Source organism: Lygodium microphyllum, chromosome 6, assembly GCF_053477565.2.
Source record: "Lygodium microphyllum isolate KBCC chromosome 6, Lygodium_microphyllum_v1.1.10, whole genome shotgun sequence".
Lineage (NCBI taxonomy): Eukaryota > Viridiplantae > Streptophyta > Polypodiopsida > Schizaeales > Lygodiaceae > Lygodium > Lygodium microphyllum.
In genome coordinates this window covers 15873869-15901174 of record NC_141140.1, presented here as the reverse complement: position 1 = coordinate 15901174, position 27306 = coordinate 15873869, and the positions used below count along the sequence as shown (strand labels likewise).

At 45.5% G+C, this 27306-nt stretch overlaps 1 protein-coding gene and 1 pseudogene across 5 annotated transcripts in view; one reads left to right on the top strand and one right to left on the bottom strand.

Moving 5' to 3' along the window:
• LOC148034324 (uncharacterized) overlaps window positions 1–27306 on the bottom strand; it is a 154327-nt gene that overhangs the window by 31468 nt on the left and 95553 nt on the right. The gene's annotated exons all lie outside the window — the stretch shown is intronic.
• Window positions 9940–11029, top strand: LOC148034325 (uncharacterized; annotated as a pseudogene).

Below are 27306 nucleotides of genomic sequence, written 5' to 3'. Positions count from 1 at the left end.
AGGAGTCCTTCCCATGAAGTAGAAGATGGCTGCCCTCTCATGGAAAGCAGTAATCTGCTGTAAAACCAGATTTGTACCCATGACAGCTACCACATGTTCCCCTTCCGGTAAAGAACTCACTTTACCCTCGTTGGCTTGAGCGTAGTCCGACATCCGATTATTAGTAGAAGCCATCATAAACTGAAAAGGCCCATAAAGCTGCAAGCATGAAGCATAAACATTTGGCTAAGGCAAATTCTGGGCACACAAGGCCGGTTCCTCAACCGACATTTTTCGGCGTTTACCCCTCTCATCCCCATCCATCAACTCTCCAGCACCTTCTGCTGACGAGTCACCATCTAATTCCCCCGAAATCCTTATCATCCCCATTCCTGATGTGCTGATCTAGAAAAATCGTTGTCAATGCCATTTGACTCCTGCAGTTTATCCATAACTAGACCTTTTTAGGGCTGCCCAAGTCTGTCCTGCAGACTCACAGCACATATAACTGACCTGCTGAATAACTGTGCGCACCCACAGCAGTGGATCGGTGGTGATCCTTCTCTGTCTAATCGTGGCAATATCAGTAGTGGTAAGGAGGAACGGACAGAGGGCTGCAACCAGATCGACGACCGTCTCTCACTCGCTCGAGTGCTGAACAGCAGAAGAAGCATGCACACAGAGTGCAGGAGCAGACGTCAAGACAGCAGGTGCACAGGTTCTGCAGGGACGTCTCTCTCTCTCTAGCCATAGCCATAGCCACAGCAAGAAGTAAAGCCCGCCGCATGGGACCACCCTAGCCATAGCCACGGCAAGAAGCAAAGCCCAGCGCCCACACCCAACTGGCCCCTGCCCTCGCAAGAGGCACATGTTGAGGATACAAGGGATCCTATGCCGCCACCAAAGGGCCCTACCCCGCCGATTCAGCCTCTTGATGTTAGATAGACCCATGCGGGACATTGTAGGATGACCAAGCTCCATGAGCAGTTCCACACCATACTTGGAACACATGAATTGTACCCAGCCTATATACCATTTTGTACCTACTCAATTAGTTTATCATAGCATTAGATGGTAGCTTTACTGGGACCTGGAAAGTTTCCCAGACATTTAGTATGTAACGTTTTGGTCTCATAGGCCAACTTGGCCGTTCGTAGACATTAATATAACTCTCTCTCTCTCTCTTTTTTTCCGTAAAAGGTAATTGTATTAATTACAAAAAAAGGTACAAGTTTACATGATTACAAGATACACGAGGGCTCTAAGCCAACGTGTGTAAAATCCCAGTACGAAGCCACAAAAGAGTCACACAAGTCATGGCAAAGACGCAGAGGAAATTGCCATATGCTAGGGAAGTAAGTCCTCCTGAGGGAGCAAGTTTGAGTACCGAATGAGATCTATCTGCCAATGCAAGAGACCTTTAAGCCTGGCAATGTGTCCGGGTACATTAGAGGCCGAATCAAAAAGAAAGGCATTCGGAGTGGTCCAATTGTGCCAGCATCCCCAGTATCTAAAAAAGTGGAATAAGATCTTCATATGCAGCTGTGGCGGTGTGGGGTATTTTGGTCACACAAAAACCCAATCGAAAGGGGTTAGTGAGAACCCCACCACAGCTCGCCAAACCTGTGACAAGAGCGACCAGATATTCCTAGCGAGCGGGCAAGAAATAAACCGATGACGGGCCGATTCCACAGTAGTGGTGCAGAAGAAACAATTGCCATTCAAGATTCAACGCTTGGAAAGGGCCGAGGCAAGAGGAAGACCACCAATCATCACCCTCCAAAGAAAGACCTTGCATTTGAAAGGTGTCTTATTCAACCAGCCCTCCATCACAGTTTCCTTCCACCATGACCGAGATTTCCGCAATCCCCATACCGTATTAGCTTTAACAACCAGCCATTGATGATCTTTAATCAGAAGATGGTACACCTGATTAGTTGAGGCCTTTTCCAAACTCAACCAGCTTGCAAGGTCCCAATCCTGCCAAGGGCGATCCACAGCAAGGGCAAGAAAGTGTTGCCTGCTCTCAAGCACCAACAAAAGCTGTTCCCATAAAGCACGGTATCCACGCGGGATTCTGAAAAGTCTCCTTGCAGTACGAAACGATATGAAGACATTACGACTAGCAACGGTGGTATCCGCAACTGAAGTCACACCTAAATGGGCCATGCGATTAAATTTTGGTCTAAGCTCATGTTTGTATTCCCATGAAAGTAATCTCGAGACTCCCAACAATTCCAGTTGAAAAGAGTTAGTATGCAAGCGGTTCTCCGCTGGATGCCAACACGCCTTTTGGAGCACCACTTTCCAGGAGCCAACCAAATGAAGTAACAGGGATGAGGACGGACTGGAAAACTGAGAGTCTGCATTAAGGACATGCCACCAGGAGCTCCGAAGTTGTGTGTTACCATGGCGAAGCCCGCTGTCCTCAAGAAAATAACGGGCTATAATGGCCCACGGGTGATGATCCACACACATGGCACGAACAAGAGACCAACGAAGTACCAGCATATGAGTTTCTGCATCTAAAATAGCTCCACCACCCAGGCGTTTGGGGGTACATGTATGTGACCACCAAATCCACGAAATACCTGCATGCAATGAATCCTTCTTCCATAACATGAAACGAATGGGGCGAGTAAGAGCCTTCAAAGTAGTAGACATCCACGGCAGTAATGGCAAGAAATATGTGAGCATTGGCACATAATTGTCTGAGCCACTTTGAGGCGAACATGGAAGGGCCACGCTTGTGACTTCCAATATATAAACTTAGCTGCCCGTTTCTGTGAAATCCACTACTGTAGTTGCTTTGGCCGAACATCAACACCCAAAGGGTACCCAAGATGCCTGACAATGGAACCACGGGAAACAACCTAACCCTGCCATCCCAATGAATGTAAATCAAACTCCGTGCAACTGAGAATGGCTGATTTGAAAGCATTGATACGAAGACCAGAAGATGACCAAAGAGCGTCCAAACATCTAAAGCCTTGCGAATGTTATCCTTGTCCGCATGCAAAATCATGAAGCTATCATCAGCCAAAGATTGGCTAATGAAGGGCTGCCCCAAAGGAAGAGACAGGCCAGCCAACTGAGTAGAAGCTGCCATTGAAGATAACATTGAAAGAACCGGATGAGTCGCCAAGGCAAAGAAGAGAGGACAAAAAGGGCAACCCTGTCTCACCGAGCGTGCAAGGACAAATGGCTCTGTAACATCCCCATTGAGCATAACTCGCGAAGAAGCCGCAGCACTAATGGTGTAGATCAAACGGGACATCCGAGTACCAAAACCCATAGTAGACATAAGTTCTGCAAGGAAAGACCAGTCTAAATAGTCAAAAGCCTTTTCCAGATCCAATTGAATCAATACCACTTCCTGACTAGAGTGCCTTGCATAGTCAATAGCCATTTGCACATTTAAGATATTATGAAGAATATTGCGGCCCTTAATGAAACCATATTGAAGAGGATGCACAATAGCTGGAAGGTGCTTGTGGAGCCGATTCGCCAGCACTTTGGATAAGATTTTATACATCGAACCCATTAAGGAAATTGGTCTCCAATGTTGTAACATTGACGGCGAAGAAACCTTTGGAAGCAGTTTGATAAGGCCTTCTTTCCATGAGGAAGGCATGAACCCGGTTTCCCAAACCTACTGAAACATAGCCGCCAAAGGCTTCACCAGTTGAGTAGCAGAGCTCTCAAAGAATTCATTGGTGAGACCATCCCAACCGGGACCTTTATCCTTAGGTAGGTGTAACAAAACATCCATAACCTCCTCCTCACAAATATCAGTCTCCAAAGTAGTTTGCATATCCAGTGGAACCTGATTGCGGACCAGATCATAGAAGACTGAGCATGCATGCGTAACCTGGTCAGAAGGCGACGGAGAAGAACCAAGAAGATCTAGAAAATAATTCCTGCACATATTGACAATGGTCTACGGATCAGTGACCATTTGACCTTCTGAATCCTGGAGTCTAGTCATATTTTCTCGAGCAGGAGAAACATGCAGCGCGCGAAAGAACTTATGAGTCTGACAAGCACTATCTTGCAAATTGTCAGTCAAATTGTGCAATTTGACCTACTGATAAGATTTCAACTCAAATTCTTTAATAAGATCAGCCAAATGCTGCGCCAGGGACAGCAGAAATTCATCATCTGGGGTGTCCACCAGTAGCGAAGGAACCAAAGCCAGTAAGTCCTCCGTTGCATATCGACGCCGCCGACAAAGAGAGGCATGATGGATCCCATACTGTCGAGCAACCCGCTGCACATTAGAGAGCAGTCGTTCAAAGGAAGCCGTGCCCTCAGAGGCGAAGTCCAATAAAAATCTCTCAATCAATTGCTCCATATAGCCCTGAAAGATTGAATGCTTCAAATAAGACGAGTTGAAACGTAAAGGGAGTCTATCCAGCAACTGCATAAAAGGTGCAATGGGTTGTGCCAGTATCTCAAGCTGGAGAGGGAAATGGTCCGACAAGGCATATTGCTGCAAGACTTTCATTTCCAGCATCTCGGGAAGAAAATCATCATCTTGCATGATGTACATTCGGTCCAACCGCGACCATGTAGATGCATACTATGCGGAATGGAAAGTAAACCCTGTAGAAGAAGGGTATAGCCAAGACCATAGATCTTGCTTAAGTACCGTAAGAGCAAAGGCATTCCACACCCGACTTTCCGGAGCATCCCTCACCGAATGCCCTAAAGTGGGCTGTGAAGAGTCAACACACATTGAAATCCCCCATCAAAAAACCCCTTCTGCCAAGTGACATGGAGCTCTGCAAAGTCTTCCAAAGATCCCGGCGAGATAAAGGGTCATTCGGAGCATAGAGGCCTAGCAACCATAAGATCTCTCCTTCAAATAAAATTTCAATTACCACAAAGTGGCCTGTACATCATTTTTAATAAGAACAGGCTGATATTTCTCATGGACAATCATAAGCGCATAAAACAAGCAAAACCCATGGCAATCCACAACTTTTCCTGCTTCACCGTGACTCTTGTGCTCAACCGCACACAAGACATCCCACTGATTCTCATGCAAGACAGTCCACATGGCATGTTGCTTATGGCGAGAACAAATGCCTCGCACATTCCACGTGGCTATCTTCATATATCTTCAAAAAGAAAATCAGGAACGAGGCACCGCTTGCCTTGATTTAACCTTGTCTGCTAGAATGTCAAGGACACCGTCATCCAGAAAATCAGCTAATACTGCAAAAGAATTCTGCCGGCTAGTTTTAGAGGTAGATGGGATATCCACTGTCTTGGGAACGGAACGGGGATAACGATGATCCTAGGCTGTAATCACATTACCTCTAGAATCAAATGCCAACTTAGCAGGTGGGCCCTTTGGACCGTCTGTATATACTTTCCTCGTAGACTGATTACGGGGAGCAGAAGGAACCATAGTACGCGCAGCATGCTGTGAAGAGAACATTTCTTTCCTGCGCATATACGTGCGCATGGAATCCTGTGACACAGTAGGCCTAGAATCCGGCAGGCTAGCATCCAACTTTTTACCTTTTTTGGGACGTGCCTCTAGCCAATCATTGCTACGGGAATCCAAACCCAAAACCTGTTGTTTACCTTTATCCAAAACATTAGATGGCTGCGTTTCCTCCTGTGACGGAGCATCAAGCACCATGTCATCCATGGGCGGCACAACATGCACATCATCTGAAGACGGTTGTCTCTCTGGGCATTCGGCCATAAAATGCTTCAATTTACCACACGAAAAGCAGTGTCCTGCAAAGTTGCCCCATTTCAAGCAAAAATGCAAAGGATGCATGCCAAAGCAATTAAGGCGCAGCCATACAGGCCTCTTCCTGGCAGTGTCCCACAACATACACAAACAGTTTCGATTCATTGCCCTTAGGCTTGGGGGGACCAGCACCGTTCCCACAACGGCCATGGCATCCTTTAACAATGGCCAATAGACAGTCGGGCAATTTTCCACTTCAACCCACACCGGGCATTCACGTTGAAGCAGGCGCTAAAAGTCTCCCAAAGGGTGCCATGGCACAACATGGACGAAACGGCGATCAAAGAACAATGGTAGTTTGGACAAGAGCTCAGCCCAAAATTCTCAGATTTCAGCAGCACCTCATAGAAGCCTCGGGGCCCAACAAAAATCTCCTCAACACACTCCCCTTGTAGTAAATGGTCTAGCCACTGGCGAATATGGGAAAGCACTGGGATCCTGCCAGTGAAGAAGAGTATAACCACACGATCATAAAACACTGAAAAAGAGCGCAGGACAGTTTCCGGGTCCACTGTGGCTTCCAGAATCTCTTCAATTCCCGAGTCAGAAAAAGCTTCACGATTATGCTGGACATAGTCGCCAAGCAAAGTGTTGGCAAACTCCAGCAAATGCTCCCAATCAATCTCTTGCGAATCCACAGAATCAGAGGCCACCTGAGCATAAGAACGTTCCTGATGGCCTATTGCCTCTTCGGAAGTATGCTTGGAGCCTTTGCCCGCAGGTTGAAGGTCAGAACCAGGAGGCATCTCCTCTGTGTAAGGAACCATATCCTCAGGTTCCTCTGTATCAGAATCCGGACTAAGGGTTGCCACCGTTTGGTCGATAAAAGCCATATCCAAACCAGCCATGCTGCTGTCCTCTCTCTCTGTCTCTCACTCTCTTGCTCTTTCACTCTCGCTCACGCGCTCTCTCGCTCGCTGTACAGGGGCAGGTTGGTTCTGTACTCTGTGTCGCGTCTCCATCACCTGCTCCCCGCTTATGTGTCTCTCTCGTGCGTGCGTCGCCAGAAGATGCTCGTTGCAGGCACCCACCGGCAAGAGACCAAGTACGGAGGGCAGATGGGACAACAACGAGGACGTGCTGGTTATCTAGATAGGTGGCGCAGCCTGTCGAGGCGACCTGGTGTGCAGCAGGCAACCAGGGGCGGCACAACTGCCTGGCGACAGGCGCAGCAGACCTACGATGAGGCGTGCGGGGTGCAGCAAACAGGCAACAGGCGTAAGAGCAGGCGACTGGCGCAGGTGCAGGCGACTGGCGCAGGTGCAGGCGACGTGCTCAGAAGCAAGCGACGGGCGCAGGAGCAGGCGACGGGCGCAAGAGCCATCGACAGCGCACAGCAGACCCACGATGAGACGGGCGGGGGGCGCAGGTCCTAAAGTCAACGGGGCGGTGGCCCAGCAACGGCAGGGGTTGATGGCAAGGTTCAACGGCTGCACAGGGGCCAAAATCCAGTCGTTAGGTCACGGGGGCGCCAGGTCTGCCATCGCGCGATCAGTTCCCTCCCTCCCTCCCCCTCCCCCTCCCCCCCTCCCTCCCTCCCTCCCTCTCTCCCTCTCTCCCTCTCTCTCTCTCTCTCTCTCTCTCTCAAATTAAGGCAGCTAGGGAGGAGGGCAAACTCGCCTTCTACAGAGGAGGGAGAGTGGTAGTCATGGAGAGACGCCACAAATGACGGCGTGAGACCTATGGGACCAGCCTTGCAGTGGTAGTTTGGAACTGTAATGGAGCCCTCCGATTGGATGTGGGACCTTTTGAGGAGACATTCAGAGGGAGAGATATAGTGTTCTACTCAGAGACACATCAGGGACCACATACTACACTTCCACAGGTGACAAGCTATAGGTGGGAGTCAACTTGCAAGAAGGAGACAAGCACAGACCACAGTAATCGCGGGTTGGGAGGAGTGGCAGTATTATTCAAGGAGGAGCTACACTAGATGATCCAAGTAGTCCACAGAGATGAGCAAGCTAGTTACATGTGGGTGAGAGTGCGTGGTGAGAAACGCGCTTTGTATGTTGCCATATGCTATTTCCCCCCTATGACGTCCCGATACGCCCCACCCAAGGGGCAATCACCATATGTGGCTTTGGATGAGGATATTTGGGAGTTCTCAAAGGAGGGAGAGGTTATCTTACTAGGAAACTTTAATGCCAGGACAGCCTCCCATCAGGTGTCTTTCTTTGATGCATCTGAGGAGATGTTACAAGACCAAGATGTGTCAGAGCTACAGCAAGAGAGGACATCTCAAGCTATGGGGAAAGTCGCCGAATATGGGAGATACCTTGTGGAGATCAGCACAGCACAGAGGTTAGCCATTCTGAATGGCCTGGCTAGATACCCCCTATCCGGCACCTTCCCATGTTATCCTCATCGACACAGTGCTAGCACAATAGGCTATGTTCTTGCCCCACCGATGCTGATATCTCACATCCAGGACCTCTCAGTATCCCCACCCCTTCTCGAAGTTGCAGTGGATCATGCTACCTATCATTCACCATCGACCTCTAATTCACTGGCACACAGACCCATCATGCAGCTCATCGACACCCGAGATACCTCTTTTCCACAGAGAGAAAGGATACCTATGAGGCGGAGATTCTTAGATTGTTACATGATGCAGACCCCGACGTTTCATTACAAGAACTAGCTCAGCAGTTCAATGAGGCCCTACACATCGCTACAGATGTAGCCTTCCCTCACTCACGACCCACACAGAGAGCCTCCACCGGGGTGACACCTCGGAACAGCTGGTATGATGATAAGTGCCGTGAGACCAGAGCACGGCTACAGAGAGAGATAGCACTGGGATCCACTACCCACAGACAGGCAAAGATACTCTTTAGATGCCTCACACAGTGGAAGAAGAGAACATTCTTGGCCCAGCTGGAGAGAGACCTATATCAATTATTCTTGAGCCAGGACTCTAGAGAGGCTTGGAGGCTTTTCAAAGAGCATTGTCCGACCGCACCTATTACATCTACCACTATATGGAAGGAGTATGCAGCTAGTCTTTATACTATGAAGGGTCAACCACCTCTTCCTGACCCATTTGAGCCTTGTCTAGAGACCACCACTTTCTTTACAGAAAGTAGGGTCCGAGAGGCCATTGACAGACTTAGCAGAGGAAAGGCATAAGATCGTGATGGATTAGTAGTCGAGCACTTGATCCATGCTAGAGATTTGGTGGCAAGATTCCTAGCTTACATGTTTAACAAAGCCATGTGTGAAGGCCTACCAAAAAGCTGGAGCACGAACACTATTGTGCCTATCCTCAAGTCAAGGGACCCTACTCTATCCAGTAAGGACTATCATGGTTGAGCAAACATTGGCTAAGTTATATGCTTCCATCCTTGAGCATGAGTTAAGCAGGTGGGCAGAGATGTAGGTTCTTAGAGCACAAGGACAGGCTGGCTTTAGGAGAGGCTTCTTCACATTGGATCATATCCTCACACTTAGAGCGATCATTGAGGAGGGAAGGGCCCATGGCCGACGCACCTACTGCTGCTTTGTGGAGTTCCGCAAAGCCTTTAACACAGTACCGAGAGACAAGCTCATAAATAGATTGCATGCCATGGGAGTACCAAAAGAGCTCAATTGGGGTATTTTGGCACTATATGAGAGAGTTGTGGGCAGAGTCCAAACACCTGAGGGCCTTTCGGCACCTATTTACTCCACCATTGGGGTGAAGCAAGGATACCTCCTCTCTCCGACATTATTTGGCCTATACATTGATGGGATTGCTCATTACATTTCACAAGAAGGAGATAGAGGAGCTCCACTGGCTGGCACTTGGATACCTCTCCTATTGTATGCAGATGACATTGTATTGATAGCTGACTCTCCAGAGGGTCTACAGAGACACTTGGATGCATTACACTCCTATACTTTGGACAGTGGGCTTTCAGTGAACCTTGGTAAAACCAAGGTGATGGTATTTAATACTACACCACAGTGGGTCAGGAGATCAGCACCTAAATTCACATATGGATTTGAGGAGCTGGAGTATGTGGATTCTTATACATACCTGGGAGTCTTATTCACAGAGCCCACCTTTTCTATGCGAGAGGCAGCAGACACTAGACTGACTCACAGATACACAGCACTAGGTAGTTTGGACAAGATGTGCTCACAGGTGCAATTCCAACAACCTTGCACCAAGCTATGCCTCTTCACTAGTCACATTCACACTACTTTATGGAGTACAGATATGGGGGCCCAGTCTTGACCACCGTAGCAGATCAAGGCGCACTTATGGCGAATGGAGGTCGATGGAGAAATGCCTAGTGTCCATGATATCCAGGATGATCAGATGTAAGGCCTCAGTACCACATGATATCATCAGAGCCGAGCTAACAGCTACACCAATTGTGGTAGAGGCCCTAACCCGATCGGTGCCATACATACATAGCCTATGGACCTTACCCAGACACAGATATGCACGGTTGGCCCTTGAGTCCTCTAAGCAGCTTGCCAAAGAGGGTGATACTTCATGTTGGTATGCACAGATGTTGGCCTGGTTTGAGCTACATGGCTTTAGCATGGACAAGTTACCCCCCTTCCAGTACTCCCTTGATGCACCATCTCTTGATCTAAGCAAGTTAGAGATCCGCAAGATCATCAGGATGGATCTTACCCAGTTGGATATCAAGCGGACATGGTTGATGCCAGGGCAACAACTAGGGACAAAGATGGCTTTCTATTGCGAGCATTTCCTTCATACTACACATGATGGATTTATTGTTCGCCCGACATACATGGACACCCACCTTCCATGGGATCAGATGTACTATTGGCCAGTTGCGCACCTTCTCACATCAGTTAGAGATTGAGACTGGCAGATATAGATCCATCCCACCAGAGGAGTACATATGCCAAATATGCCAATTAGAGCCAAAGACAGAGGAGCATTATATCTGTCGCTGCCCAGCGTATTATGAGGTCCGTGGTCGTTTCCGCTCTCTCTTTAGAGACGGATTTGGACCACTATCCAGAGTCATGGATTTTACCGATCAGCGATGCCTTGGCCTCTTTCTTCTTGAGATACGACGGCTTTGTGACATGTGACTCAGGAGTACAGCTGCTCCAAGACATCGAGGCCCTTCACAAAGGCAACTCACAGACTTCTTTGCAAAGGAGACTCGGAAGACTTCAATACAGTTACAGTCACGGTCCACACAAGAGCCTCTCTCACCGCCACCGTCCAGACACACACAAGGAGTACTGATTGATCGAGCCGTTCAGCTTAGTCGATCCAGACGTCCTAGGCCTCAACTCAAACACTGATGACACCTTCATAGACGGATACAAGGGATTATTGCTCGGGCTAGAGTAAGCCCTCCATACCCACATGAGATTGTACCATTTGGAGCTCATTGTTACTAGATAGAGCTCTATATTTTACACATAGCCATAGTTAGTTTCCTTTCTTATTTTGCTTTGTGCTACATATTTTGCCCAGACAATTGTACCATCATACACATGATTGTAACTCATGGTCTCATAGGTCATTTTGGCCTTTTGTAGACGTTAATATATCATTTCATCTTCTTCTTTTTTCGTAAAAGGTAATTGTATTAATTACGAAAAAGTACAAGATTACATGATTACACGAGTACAAGAGACACGAGGGCCGTAGGCCAACGTGTGGGAAATCCCCAAACTAGTATACTAGAAAAGCTACACCAATCATGGCAAGGACCCAGAGGCAATTGCCAAATGCCAGGAATGCAAATCCTCCCGAGGGAGCAAGTCAGAGTGCCTGATGAGATCTAGCTGCCAATGCAAGAGCCCTTTAAGCCTTGCAATATGTCGCGGTACATTCGAGGCCGAATCAAAGAGAAAAGCATTTCGGGTGGTCCAAATGTGCCAGCATCCCCAGTATCTGAAAAAGGGAAATAAGATCTTCATATGTAACTGTGGCGGCGTGGGATACTTTGGGCGCACAAAAACCCAATCAAAAGGAGTCAGTGAGGGCCCCACCACTGTGCGCCAGATTTGGGACAAGAGAGACCAGATATTCTTGGCGAGCGGGCAAGAAAGAAAACGATGTCTGGCCGATTCCTCCGTAGTGGTACAAAAGAAACAATTGCCATTCGAGATTCGACGCTTGGAAAGGGCCGAGGCAAGAGGAAGACCACCAATCATTACCCGCCACAGGAAGACCTTGCATTTGAAAGGTGCCCTATTCTGCCACCCCTCCATCAGCGTTGCCTGCCACCATGACAAGGATTTCTGCAGGCCCCAAACAGTATTAGCTTTCTCACCCAGCCATTGGTGATCTTTAATAAGAAGATGATACACCTGATTAGTAGAGGCCTTTTCCAGAGTCAACCGGCCTGCAAGGTCCCAATCCTGCCAAGGGCGATCCATAGTCAGAGCAGGAAAGGGTTGCCTACCCTGAAGTTCCGACGAAAGCTTCTCCCATAAATCACGGTATCCGCGCGGGATCCTGAAAAGTCTCCTAGCGGTCCGAAACGATGCGAGGACATTGCGAGTAGCAAGGGTAGCATCCGCAATCGAAGTCACACCCAAACGGGCCATGCGATTAAATCTTAGTCTGAGCTGATGTTTATCTTCCCATGAAAGTAATCTGGATACTGCCAATAATTCCAGCTGGAAAGAATTAGTCTACAAGCGATCCCCTACTGGATGCCAACGGGTCTTTTGGAGCACCACTTTCCAAGATCCGACCAAGTGCTGTAACAAAAAGGAAGAGGAACTGGAAAATCGAGAGTCAGCATTAAGGACATGCCACCATGAGGCCCGAAGCCGTGTATTGCCCTAGCGGAGGCCGCTATCCTCAAGAAAATAACGGGCTATGATGGTCCACGGGTGATGATCCGCACACATGGCACGAAAAAGAGACCAACGAAGAGCCAGCATATGAGTTTCTGCATCCAAAATAGCTCCACCACCCATGCGCTTAGGGGTACATGCATGTGACCATGAAATCCAAGAAATGCCTGCCTGTAGTGAATCTTTCTTCCATAGCATGAAACGAATGGGATGGGTGAGAGCCTTCAAAGTAGTGGGCGTCCATGGCAGTAATGGCAGGAAATACGTCAGCATTGGTAGCATAATTGTCTGAGCCACTTTGAGGCGGACATGGAACGGCCAGGCTTGCGACTTCCAATACATAAACTTCGCGGCCAGTTTTTGTGAAATCCACTCCAACAGGTCCTTTGGCCGTACATCCACCCCCAATGGGTATCCAAGATGCCTGACAATGGAGCCACGGGAAACCACCTGGCCCTGCCAGCCTAACGACTGTAAATCCGGCTCCGTGCAACTGAGAATGGCCGACTTAAAGGCATTGATGCGAAGACCAGAGGCTTGACCAAAGAGCGTCCAAACATCTAATGCCTTGCGAATGTTGTCCCTGTCCGCCTGCAAAATCATAAAGGAGTCGTCAGCCAAAGATTGGCTAATGAAGTGCTGCCCCAAAGGAAGAGATAACCCTGCCAGCTGGGCAGAAGCCGCCATGGAGGATAGCATTGAAAGGACCAGGTGAGTCGCGAGGGCAAAGAAGAGAGGGCTCAAAGGGCAACCCTGTCTGACCGAGCGTGCAAGGACAAATGGCTCTGTAACCCCACCATTAAGCATAACTCTTGAAGAAGCCTCAGTACTGATGGTGTAAATCAATCGAGACATCCGGATACCAAAGCCCATAGCAGACATAAGATCGGCAAGGAAAGACCAGTCCACACAATCAAACGCCTTTTCCAGGTCCAATTGAATCAAGACCACTTGCTGATTGGAGTGCCGCGCATAGTCAATAGCCATTTGCACATTTAAGATATTATGCAAAATATTGCGGCCCTTAATGAACCCATACTGGAGAGGGTGCACAATAGCTGGAAGGTGCTTGTGAAGCCTATTTGCCAGTACTTTGGAAAAGATTTTATACATCGCGCCCATCAACGAAATTGGTCTCCAGTGTTGCAGCTTTGACGGCGAAGGGACCTTGGGAATCAGTTTGATAAGGCCTTCTTTCCATGAAGAAGGCATGACCCCTGTTTCCCAAACCTGCTGAAACATGACCACCAAAGGCTTTACCAACTGCGTGGCCGAGTGCTCAAAAAATTCATTAGTGAGACCATCCCAACCAGGACTTTTATCCTTAGGCAGGTGCAACAAGACATCCATAACCTCCTCTTCGCAAATATCCGCCTCCAAAGTGGCTTGCATATCAAATGGGACCTGCTGGTGGACCAGATGGTAGAAGACCGAGCGGGCATGCATAACCTGGCTGGACGGCAAGGAAGAGGAACCAAAAAGATCCATAAAATAATTTCTGCACATATCGATAATGGTCTGTGGATCAGTGACCATACGACCTTCCGAATCCTGGAGTCGCGTCATATTTTCGCGGGCCGGAGAAGCATGCAAGGCGCGAAAGAACTTATGAGACTGGCAGGCACTATCTTGCAATGTGTCAGTCAAGTTTTGCAGCTTGGCTTGCTGATAAGATTTCAAGCTAAATACTTGAATAAGATGGGCCAAACGCCTCTCCAGGGACAGTAGAAAATCATCATCTGGGGAGCTCAAGAGCAAGGAACGGACCAAGGCCAATAAGTCCTCTGCTGCATGTCGACGACGGCGACAAAGAGAGGCATTATGAATCCCATACTGCCGAGCAACCCGCTGCACATTAGAGAGCAGGCGTGCGAACGAAGCCAAGCCCTCAGAGGCGAAGTCCAATAAGAACCTCTCAATCAATTGCTGCATATAACCCTGAAAAATTGGATGCTTCAAATAAGAGGAATTGAAGCGTAAAGGAAGCTTATTCAGCAACTGCCTAAAAGGTGCAATGGGTTGAGCCCGCATCTCAAGCTGGAGGGGGAAATGATCTGACAACGCATACTGCTGCAAGACCTTCATCTCCACCATCTCGGGAAGCCCCTGCATGATATACATTCTGTCCAGTCGCGACCAGGTGGTCGCATATTGTGCAGAATGAAAAGTGAAACCTGAAACAGAAGGGTGAAGCCACGACCAAAGATCTTGCTTAAGTACGTGCAAAGCAAAGGAGTTCCACACCCGGCTTTCTGGCGTATCCATAACCGAATGCCCTGAGGTGGACTGAGAAGAGTCAATACACATATTGAAATCTCCCATCAAAAATCCCCTGCGACCAAGTGCCATGGAGCCCTGCAAAGTCGACCATAGATCCCGTCGGGATGCGGGATCATTCGGAGCATAGAGCCCCAGCAACCAGAAAATTTCTCCTTCAAATAAGACTTCAATCACCAGAAATCGGCCGTGCACATCGTTTTTAACAAGAACAGGCTGGTATTTCTCATGGACAATCATCAGCACGCCCGAGTAGTGCTTAGCAGGTGTCCCTGCATAAAACAGATGGAATCCATGGCAATCCACAACTTTTCCTGCCTCACCATGACTTTTGTGCTCCACTGCACACAATACATCCCACTGGTTCTCATGCAAGACAGACCACATGGTATGTTGCTTATGGCGAGAGCAAATGCCTCGCACATTCCACGTGGCAATCTTCATATATTTTCAAAAAAGGAAGTCAGGAACGAGGCGCCTGTTGCCTCGATTGCACCTTTTCCGCGAGGGCATCCAGGACACCCTCATCCAGAAAATCAGCCAATACTGCAAACGAATTCGGGCGACCTGCTTTAGAGGTAGAAGGGAAATCCACTGCCTTGGGAGTAGGGCGGGGATAACGCCTATCCCAAGGTGTAATCACATTACCTTTGACGGGGCCATAGTACGCGCATCCTGCTGTGGGGTGACCATGTCTTTCCTGCGCGTGTACGTGCGCACAGAATCCAGAGAAGCATTAGGCCCAGCATCAGCCAGGCCTGCGTCCAACTGTTTACCTTTTTTTTGTCGTGCCTCAATCCAGTCAGTGTTAGGAGAATCCAAAACCCGGACCTGTTGTTTGCCTTTATCCATGACAGTAGGTGGCTGAAGGGTCTCCTGTGCCGGGGCATCGAGCACCATGTCATCCTTGGGCTGCACAATCTGCGCCTCCTCAAAAGACGGTTGCCGTTCCGGGCATTCGGCCACAAAATGCCCTAGTTTACCACATGAAAAGCAGTGTCCGGCAAAATTGCCCCATTTCAGGCGAAAATGCAAAGGATGCATGCCTGAACAATTGAGGCGAAGCCACGCAGGCCTTTTCCTGGCCGTATCCCATAGCATGCATAAACGGTTGCGGTTCATGGCCCTGAGGCTCGGAGGAACCAGCACTGTGCCCACAACCGCCATCGCGTCCTTCAACAATGGCCAGTATACCGCTGGACAGTTTTCCACTTTCACCCACACCGGGCATTCTCGTTGAAGCAGACGCTGGAAGTCAGCCATAGGGCGCCATGGTACCACATGGACTAAGCGGCAATCAAAGAATAGTGGCAACTTGGACAGGAGCTCAGCTCGATGCGATTCCGATTTCAACAGCACCTCATAAAAACCGCGAGGTCCAAGGAATATCTCCTCAACACATTCCCCTTGCAGTAAATGGTGCATCCATTGGCGAATATGTGAAAGCACTGGGATCCTGCCGGTGAAAAAAAGTATAACTGCACGGTCGTAGAACACCGAGAAGGACCGCAAGACTGATTTTGGGTCCACCGTGGCTTCCAGCACATCATCCGCAGCCGCAGCAGAGAAAGTATCATTGTTATGCTGGACATAATCGCCAAGCAGAGTATTGGCAAAGTCCAGCAGATGTTCCCAGTCAATTTCCTGCGAATCCACAGGCTAGAGGCAACCTGCGCATAGGAACGGTCCTGAGGACCCACTGGCTCGTCTGAAGTGTGCTTGGAGCGTTTGCCTGCAGGCAGCAATTCAGAACCCGGAGGCGGCTCCTCCGTGCATGGCACCATATCCTCCGGCTCCTCTGTATCGGAATCAGGGCCAAGGGCTGCCACCGTCCGGTCGAGAAAATCCATATCCAGGCCAGCCATACTGCTGTCTTCTCGCTTTCGCTCGCTCCCTCACTCTCTCTCTTTTTCGCTCTGTGCAAGTCCCGGAGGACTCGCTCTCTCTCTCTCTCTCTTCTCTCTCTCTCTCCCTCTCTCACTCTCTCTCTCTGTACAAGAGCAGATCAGATCTCGGAGGCGAGCAGGGTTGCTGTCACGCGCTGCCAGATTAGGGTTTCCTTTCCCTGTCACGGCACCGCAAGATGCAGAGGGCAGGCACCCGCGGGCAGCAGGCGTAGGGCAGGGGGCGGACAGAACAGCCGTGGTCTCAGACGAGCAGCGGTCGACAGCAACTGACGGAACGCGGGCCGAGGGCGGGAGCTCAAGCGATGGAGGCGCAGACGACGGAGCCTCTGACGGACGACGGGGGCCCAGGCGACGCGGGCTGAGGAGCTCAGGCGACGAAGGCACGGCGGACGGGGACGCAGACCAGAACGACGGGGGCCCAGGCGACGGGGGCCGAGAGGCTCAGGCGACGAGGGCACGGACGACGGGGGCACAGGCCAGCGACGGGCGCTCCATCATTTCATCTCTCTCTCTCTCTCTCTCTCTGTCTCTCTCTCTCTCTCTCAAAGTAGAGCGACAAATGAAGGTAGGTCGCACCCCAGTAGGCTCAGCAGGTCCGTAGGGTATTCACAGGTAGGCAGGGCAAGATGTTGAGGGCAGAGAGAGATGATGGCAGGGCAGAACAAACCCCACACTGGTCTGAGGGGAGATCTCACGCAGCGCACAATGCAGGTAAGCACGTCACTAGGTCAAGGGAAAAATATTCCCTCTCTCTCTCTCTCTCTTTTTTTACACATGATACTCCAGATTGTAAAGGTGTTAAAAGAACAAGCAGCACTAAGATGACCCTGTTAATTTCTGCTCATGCAAAACTTTCTAGATGTCTCTTAGTCTGGAAGCCAAGTACTGCAGATCTACCTAAAACCACTTTAACCCCTTCAGAGAAGGATCTCAGTACATATCAAATTATTCAACAACAGTAAACCCCAATCATTTCAGCAACACAACTGCGGTTCTGTATGATAATAGCGAGAGAACACTCTTATCTAGAACCAAAGCAGAATTCTTACATAAAACCATGTACCTTCGTCCATGTGTCTTTTATTAACTGTTCATCAGTTGATATGATACCTCATCTATTTGCAACAGCAACTTCACATTTTCCTGAGAAGAGAATGAAAGCTCCCACTGTTCACTGGTCTCATATAAGTCTCTGCCAAATCGCAAGGGCAGCATCCAGTCCACCAGAAATTCCAGTTGACATCATTCCTCAGGTACCACCACTGTGATTTTACCATTTTCTAAAAGATAGTAGAATTCCTCTATCGTTCGTCTCAATTGCAAGTGATAAGCCTTCCATGCAGCACCCCCTGGAATCCCGACGGCAAGGCCATAGCAGATCTCCCTGATGACGTTCGGAGCATGCCTGGCAGCTTCTGCGGCTACAGGGATTGCCTCGGGACACGCTCTCAGAGTCTGCAGAATGCGGGTAGCCATCGCTTGAATCCGAGTCCTTCCTGAAATGTCTCTGCGCGCTCTCTCTCGATCGGGAAGACCCCCCCCCCTCTCTCTCTCTCTCTCTCTCTCTCTCTCTCTCTCTCTCTCATTTATTGCACACAATTACTTCATACTTTGGGCCAATAGTGGTATCAAAACAGCTTCCTCTATAGCCATCACTCTCGATCACCTCCAACACAACCATTGCCATTGAGTGCCACACCTCGGCTGTTTGCCACATGGAGCTGTTGCCACCACGCTGACTTCATTTTCTTCCATGAAGATTGCACACTTAGTGCCGTAATCTTTTATTGCTACCTATTGCCACTGATGCACCTGTGCTACCCCACTGCAATCGATCTCCAATTGATAAAAGCTCCAAATGTTTTGGCGAAATTGGAGAGAAATGGAAGGCATACAATGAAATGCCCCAAATTTGCTGATGAACATTGACAAACTTGCAGAATTAATCAATAAACAAACCTTGTTTTCAGAAATTAAGATGTTAGCCAATGGAAAGACAAGGTGGCAAATGTTTTGATGACATGGTGACAAGGATTGACTAGTCATGGTTGACATGATAGGCCTGGTGAGCCTTCTTCAAGTGTATCGATAGACCATACGTACTTGCAAGTCATAGTAGCCAGAAACGTCAGAAACGTTTAGAAATGAAACGTCAGAAACGTGTTTTGTAAGTTTCTTTCAAGAGGGGGTAAAATAAGAAACGAGGGTTTTTTTAATGGGAATTTTTAATAGCTTTGACCGGGGAAAGAGGTTCTAAACCTCTATGGAACTCTCTCTTAAACAAAGAATGGCTAATTGAGCTTGAGTGATAATAGAGTCAATTGAGAATAATACATGATACGTTACATATCCATGATCCATTATTGACTTGTCACTTATGTCAAAGTTACAAGCCATACTATGGTTTAGAACTCAAACATTATGATTCATATATATCATACAAAGAAAACTGAAATTAATATGTAAATAACCTATCTATAATATGGACTGAGTCAAGTTGCAACATCATGATTCTCATTTCAAAACAAACTGACAAAATGTCAAAATCAAGAATGAATCATAATATATCATAAATAACTCATAAATGAGACTAAAGTTGTATAATATTCAAATCTCATGACAAAGTCCAATAACTAAACAAAATCACAAAAAAATCAGTCTCTCATCCAAAATCATGAGCCCTCAGGAGTCATTACACATCATCATCATGATGTTTAATATTGCCCATGAGTTTTTGTCCAAAAAACCATGTTTTGGGTTCCAAGTCACCAAAAAAATAAAAAAAGTTCAAAACACCCACGTTTTTTACTCTCAAAAAACGTTTCATACTTTAAGAAACGTTTCGTAAGTTTCAAATTCAAAGAAACGTGTTTCTTAGCTGCTATGGTGCAAGTTAATATATCCCTATCACTAGGCAAATCTCAAGTCGATTGTTGAATTAAAGCATTGCAATCGTGGCAGTAAAAAGTGCACCATGACACAAATCTAGATCTTCTTCACTATTACTTGGCTCTCCAATTTGTCACCATTGAGGGGGACATCAACACATTACCTACACACTATTCAGCTTGCCAATCAAGCATGATCGTTTACAACCCTTTTGTGGATCATTGGCAAGCAGTAAAGAGTATCGTCATATACCTCAAGGACACCAAGGATTTAACCATTTTCTTTAAGGCTATTTCTTCACTTACTATGCATAGATTCATGGATCCTGATTAGGCTAGTCAAAAGACGATTTGATAGACTCTTTAATGATGGTTATTCCTCCAAAGTTTCAAGCTATTCGGTCATCTATGCATTTGAAAGGCTCTTCTTCCATCAAGGTTTCAAGCTATTCATTTATCTCTCCATTTGATACTTTTTGAAACATGATTTGTCATTTATCATATTGTTATAGCTTACCTATATCCATTAGGATGAACATGTGCAACAATGACCGGATATATTATTTATTATAAGATTCTATCATCTTTCTTAGGTTAGTCCATCCATTCCATGGAGGGGAATATGTAGGCCATCTCATGGGCTTTGCATTGATGCCTTTTAATCCATGTGCTAGTCTTTCTAGCTATTTATATTGTTATCAAAAGAATTGTTACCCCTAGTGCCCCAAGACTTTAGTGACATGGGTTAGGGTTCCCAATGATAGTTAAACCGTTTTAGGGTTAGGTTTTCCTATAGAATAGTGCTTTGCAACCCTAGCACATTAAATCTAGTACTCTTAAGGCCATCTCATAGGCTACCCATTATTTGATTTGCTAGTCCCTCCACCTAAATTTAACTACAAACAGGTTTAGCCCTGTTGAATCCAAGTCTTGGGGCTTCCAATTTCCGGCATGCTTCCCAAAGCTGCTGCTAAACCCTAATTTATGCTACAAATTAGGGTTTACAGCAAAGAAATTTGAAATTTCTCAACCTCCGGTGATCTCGATGCTATAGTCTTCGGAGCAAGGCTATAGAAAGGCTGGAAGATGAAAGAAAATGCTGAGGAGAGAAAATTCAGACTTTCTTTACAAAGAACTCAAGAAAATCACTCATTTATTACTGCTGCCTTGTCTCAACAACTTGCAGATGCAAAGAACTGAAGAAAATGAGTCATTTGTTGTTTGTTGCCATGTCTCAAGAGCGCTTGTAGATGTTGTCACCTACCCCTGGCTGCTCAGATGGTCCTCCAATGCCTCCCAATCAAACCAATAACATGACCTCCCTCTCTCTTGCAGGCTAAATGCACTAAAATGCCTCTCTCTAGCCTCTTAAGACGTTTTTCAGTCTTGTATGGGCATTTTTTGACAAGTGGCAACTTTTCCAAATGGTTTTTCCAACATTATACATAATTAAATATTAATTTTCAGTCTTTAAATACTGAAAATTAATCTTATCATTATTTTGGTGCCCAAAGAAATAATCTAACTAGCTAATAATTAAATTGGCTAGGCAACTTCTATTCCCGAGTGTCTCTGCACGTGTCTCTACTCCATCTTTGATCATCATATTGCCGTTGGGTACTATTAAACGCCACTTCTCTAGTGTCACCAACTGCCACTTATGGCCAAATGAATGACTTAGGCCAATTGGCACCAGATACAACCAAGTACCTATGCAAGAAGCTTATAGCAACTTTTGTCTTTGAAATCCCATGATTTTCTTGGGTCCCGAGCTCGTAATTTACTCTATCCCAGTTACACCTCACATGTGTAACATTTACTTAAGCATGTGATTAAAAATTAATCCAAATGTTAAGTGAGGTTTCAAAAATACTTGTCCTCATGATAACCCTCCCCCTTAAAATCATTTAAATTGTCCTCGATTTGCACTGCTAAATGCATCAAAAGAAAAGTGGATTGGAATTTCCACAAGGCATCATAGTTAACACAACATTGCGCATTGTTCCCCAACCACTCCATATACCCAACAAATGCTGAAAATTACCAGCCAACATAACATAACATAAGGATCGCAAAGAATCTCAAAAACATTGTCAGATTAACATATGATATGTCTATTTCTCATAAGCTCAACTCATTTGGCAAAATCAAAACATAGCATAGTAGAACCAAGCATAAACCATGGCTAAAACATCAACGGCATCATACTATATGTTGTTGTCCATGGAACCAAATGTAAACCATTGAAAACTGTCATAAACTGATCACTTGCTGATCTGAAAACCAATCACAAAGTACTGCAAATGAGACTCCAAACTGATCACAAACTCATTGCAAAAATTAAATAGCAATCAATGCAAAAATTGATGGAAAAATTGCAAAAATAGCAATCAATCCACTACCCACAGACAGGCAAAGATACTCTTTAGACGCCTCACACAGTGGAAGAAGAGAACATTCTTGGCCCAACTGGAGAGAGACCTATATCAGTTATTCTTGAGCCAGGACTCTAGAGAGGCTTGGAGGCTTTTCAAAGAGCATTGTCCGACCGCACCTATTACATCTACCACTATATGGAAGGAGTATGCAGCTAGTCTTTATACTATGAAGGGTCAACCACCTCTTCCTGACCCATTTGAGCCTTGTCCAGAGACCACCACTTTCTTTACAGAAAGTAGGGTCCGAGAGGCCATTGACAGACTTAGCAGAGGAAAGGCATAAGATCATGATGGATTAGTAGTCGAGCACTTGATCCATGCTAGAGATTTGGTGGCAAGATTCCTAGCTTACATGTTTAACAGAGCCATGTGTGAAGGCCTACCAGAAAGCTAGAGCACGAACACTATTGTGCCTATCCTCAAGTCAAGGGACCCTACTCTATCCAGTAAGGACTATCATGGTTGAGCATACATTGGCTAAGTTATATACTTCCATCCTTGAGCATGAGTTAAGCAGGTGGGCAAAGATGTAGGTTCTTAGAGCACAGGGACAGGCCAAGCGCGAGCAGTCGGGGCGGGCGAAGAGTCAGACAGGCACGAGCAGTTGAGGCGATCAATTGGGGCGGGGCGGTCAGTCGGACGGGCGCGAGCAGTTGGACAGGCGTGAGTAGTCGGGGCGAGGGGCAGCAGCGCAATGTGACAGGCGTGGAGCGAGGCAAAAAAAAAAACATACAATAGAATCCATATACTTTCCCACTTGCAATTATGAAGCTCTAAAGGATGCAAAAGTCCAGCTACATTCACATGCTCAACTTCGTTCACTTGAGACGAATAATATATTATTGTATATCCTTTTGTATTCCAGGCCAATAAAAGTGTCTACGTACATGTGCATACGTCTTTCTTATCCTTGGATGACCTACAATAGGACTATCATGACACATAAAGAATTTTAGCGCCATGTATCTGAGTCCTAGATACATATATCCAACCCTCATAAACCCAATACCCATCATTAATGGTAAAAATTTGTCCATTGATTAAGCTCATTACTTGTAAGGGAGGAGCCTTGTGCGAAATTCACATATTGTGCATAGATTGGTGAGGGATCCCTTCTTTTAACCATATTCATCACCTTTTCATAAGATTGGTCATGCTCACATTTGCCTCGTAGAGATTCAATTAAATCACTCTTCAACACTTGAAATGAGAGAGACAAAATCTTAAGCATTTTACATAGATTATGAGCTACAACATTGTATCAACCTTTTGCAATATGGTAGCATACAATCAAATTCTTCATGGATTTCAACTCATCTAGCCTTTCTTCCCTTTAAATCCCTTTCGAAACTACCTAATACTCTCTTAATCAAATAGTATCTCCAATCAAGCATCATACTGATGATTGTGTTACTTTTTCAAACATAAACCATTATATAGAACTCCGATTCATAAGCAAAAGAATTCTCCTGCGCCCTATCTAGCTTTTGACTTTCAAAATCATGGTTTTTTCCTCTTGGAGTGGCATGGCTTCAATGGCTCTCTCGCACTAGCATGAGTTTCCATTACAAACGGTTTGTATGAATCCACTATACCTGGTATTGCTGTGCTAGCATTAGACTTTGAGTTTATCAAAAGTGTATTGTTGTTCCTTACCCTAAAAGAAAGTATAACCTTGAGCTTTCAATTGGTTTATCATAAGAATAGCTATCTTAGAATAATTATTGATAAATTTCCAATAAAATCCTTCCAAATCAAGAAATATTTATAGCTCCTCAAGATTTGTAGGATGAGATCATTACTAGACATTGTCCATATCCATCCTAATACCTTCTTCAAATATTATATGGCCATCATAGTGAGCTTCCTTTTTAAAATGGAACATTAATTTTCATATACATAGAGTTTCTACTTCTTGAGCAACTTAAAGACTAAGCCAAGATGTTTCCAATGTTTTTCTTCAAAACAACTAAAAGGATATGATCAAGGAAAACAACAATAAATTTTCCTACACATGGATGTAAGACACTATCCACAAGTGTCATGAATGTTGTTCGAGGATTAGTTAGGTTAAGGGACATAAACAAAAACTCGTAATGATTGAAAGGCATTCAAAAGACCATTTCAAGCACATCCTCTGTGCATACTCAAACTTTATGATACCTTGACTATAAGTCAATCCTGCTAGGATATCGTGCTCCTTTAAGTTAATTAAACAACTCATCAACACTAGGAAGCAAATACTTATTCTTTATAGTGATTGCATTTAGATCACAATAGTCTACGCACTATGCATGGACCCATCTTTTGTCTTCACCAATAATATTGGTGAAGCCCATGGAGAAGAACTCAATTAAATAAATCATCATCGGAGATAATCAATCTAGCAGAGAAGAACTCGATTGAATAAATCCTCACTAGAGATAATCAATCCATTGCTTTTTCACTTTGCTAGCTTCACTAGCATTAAGAGAATAAGATGGTCATCAAATGAGTTTACTCCGTCATAGAATGTCAATATTGTGTGGTACAATATGTTCACAAGGTCAACCGGGCTGCAAATCTAGATGATATACATTATCATATGCCTTCAATTATTTTTTGCATCTTAGCAAGAACATGTGGTAGAGAAAAAGAAGACTTCGTCAGAGAATGTTGTGATGAGGGAGGAATTTTTTCCTTTAACCTAAGACCACATCTGTTCTAGTCACATGCAAAATTTGGAAGTTTATTTTCATAGTATGCCCTTGCACTTCTAATGAAACATCATGTAGTTCCCTATCCCATGCATTGTTAGGGCTCCCATTCATGAGGGAAATGCCATAAGTAGGAGAATTGGGCACCTATGCCAAATGTAGTTAATGCATAGTTAATAACCTTGTGACTTGATCTAATCCCATGCATATATAACAACTCATGGGAGCAAAAAGTGAATTTCCATGGAGAGGCAATCAAACAACAATCATGCTCTAATCTCAATGGCTATCTTGTGTAGCCAAATACTTAGAACAATCCTCCAAAGGAAACACATGCATAGTGTGCCTTTCTTTTTCTTATCCCTTGCTCTTATTATGCCTATTGCCCTTGAGTTGTGGACAATCCTTGCAGTCATAAGAGCCTAAACAATTGAAACACAACTTGTTGCATGCTTTTGCAAGCTCTTCAATTGAGAGTGGCCCCCTAGCCCCCTTGGATCCTTTCATGCAACACTAAGTTTTATGCTCTTTAACATATTAGTAGTCTCCTATGTACCAAAATAAACAGCTGGCTCGACACCTTGAGATGGCCCTCTTAACATAGTAGCTCCAAGAGTAATACCATCAATAAAAGGCATACTTGGGACGCCCAAAGCATGTTGGTATAAAAGCTATCTTTATGTCTTCACTATGAAACAATTCACCGAACTGCAAAAGTGATGCAATAGAATTCCAAAGGCATTGTATGCCAATTTGTAAGTAAAAAGTACTTGAAAAGCTCTTTGTCTCCTCTAAAACAAGGGTGCCACTATTTGGTCTGTGATATGGCAATCGTCAATGATTGCAAGGACAGTGTGGCTTGAAATGTCAATTAGATGCAAGGGCTCTCACACTCACTATTCTTTTGTTGCAGCCTCGCTCTAATACCAGTGTCACGCACTCCTGAAAGCCATCACCTCTCACAGACACATGAGTTCAAAAAAGTTACATTAACCACCCAGTCACTCAAGCGGATAGCCTGCATAACATTGGTCTCTTTAGCAAATCCATGGACCTTGTATTAGATTGACCTTTAGTAAATCCATTTACATTGATTGTCTATCATTGGTCAATATATCTTTGTGCTCATCTCTTGGCATTCTATGTCCTGACATAGGCTACCCTTACCCTTTACCTTATCAATGCCTTAGCATGCCAACGCATTGCCCGCTATTAACATTATGATCGAGCTTTCCTACAAACCATGTCCACTCAGGACCCTTGTCTTAGTAGGATACTATGGTCATGATAGAAAACCTTTGGGACTTAGAACATTCTCAAGTGAAAGCTTAGGATTCGAGTGTCAAGTGTGAAGTTCGTGATGGACACCATAATGTATTTATGTAATCTTGCATGAAGAAACCTGAAGCATATTATTATGAGTGGAAAAATCTACTTGTCACAACAATAAGGTATCCATGGAGGCTTGTGTGCCTATAGGAGATGCAACAATAACTACTTTGACTTCGGATCACACAATTGGACTTTTGCTTCAAGGTGCAAGCACTCAAGCACATCTAATCTTGATCATGTTGGAGTGTCCACAGGGCATTCTAAGTGTCTTTATTCCTTTCCTACTCACCTATGCTTTGAGAGAGGATTCATGGGTGTGAACAACATTGGACAATATGATTGGCTCCTTGTTGTTTATTTGATTCTCACCAAGACTACCATTTTGCCTATAAAAGTTATGTGACCACATTCATGTTGTCACACTTATTGATTCTCGATGCAAAGAGAGGAAGCTTGTAAAGCATGTAAGCTAGTGCTCAACAATTGTACTCTTGATTCTCAAGGTGGATTACTGTTTCCATATACTCTTGTATTTGCATATGTAGCTTATGTGCATTATTACTATCATTCTTCCATTGTATATTGACCTTCTATTAAAGAAGGGACTCCTCAACTCAAAGTATCGACTTGCCCAAAGATGTCCTGTCCCCCAAGTAGAAAAGGTGCTAAAACTCTACTATGTTAATATTTACAATGGACTTGAGGTAATAAAATCAAGTGCTTTTGCTCAAGTCTAAGCCATATGCATCAAGACTCCAAACACGCCTTGCTTTGTACTAGAAGACCATAATTGCCAATAACAATGTGCATGTTATGATAGGGAACAAATCCACATAGTCCACACAAAAACATGAAGGTGGACAGCAACAAAATGTCTTCTATGTCTTTGGGCTTTAGAAGTAACATTGAGTCTCACCATACCATGCATTCACCCTTACAAGGATGACCACCATTCTGTAGAATTGTGGAAGCCAAGACTCCTTTGAAGGATGAAGCAATTCAACATATTCTATAAAAAGCACAAATAAGCACTATAACACCCAACCAATCAAAGTTCAATGAGTAATGTTTGGAGGGATGAATTTAATAAGTGTAAGAGCATAAGTAGGACAACAACAAATTGAAATGAGAACAAACGTAAGTGGCCTTGCACTAAAAGGGGAGATAGGTAGAGGAAAGTACATGAATCTCGATGAATATTCAAGTGGAAACATGCAGCTGAAAATA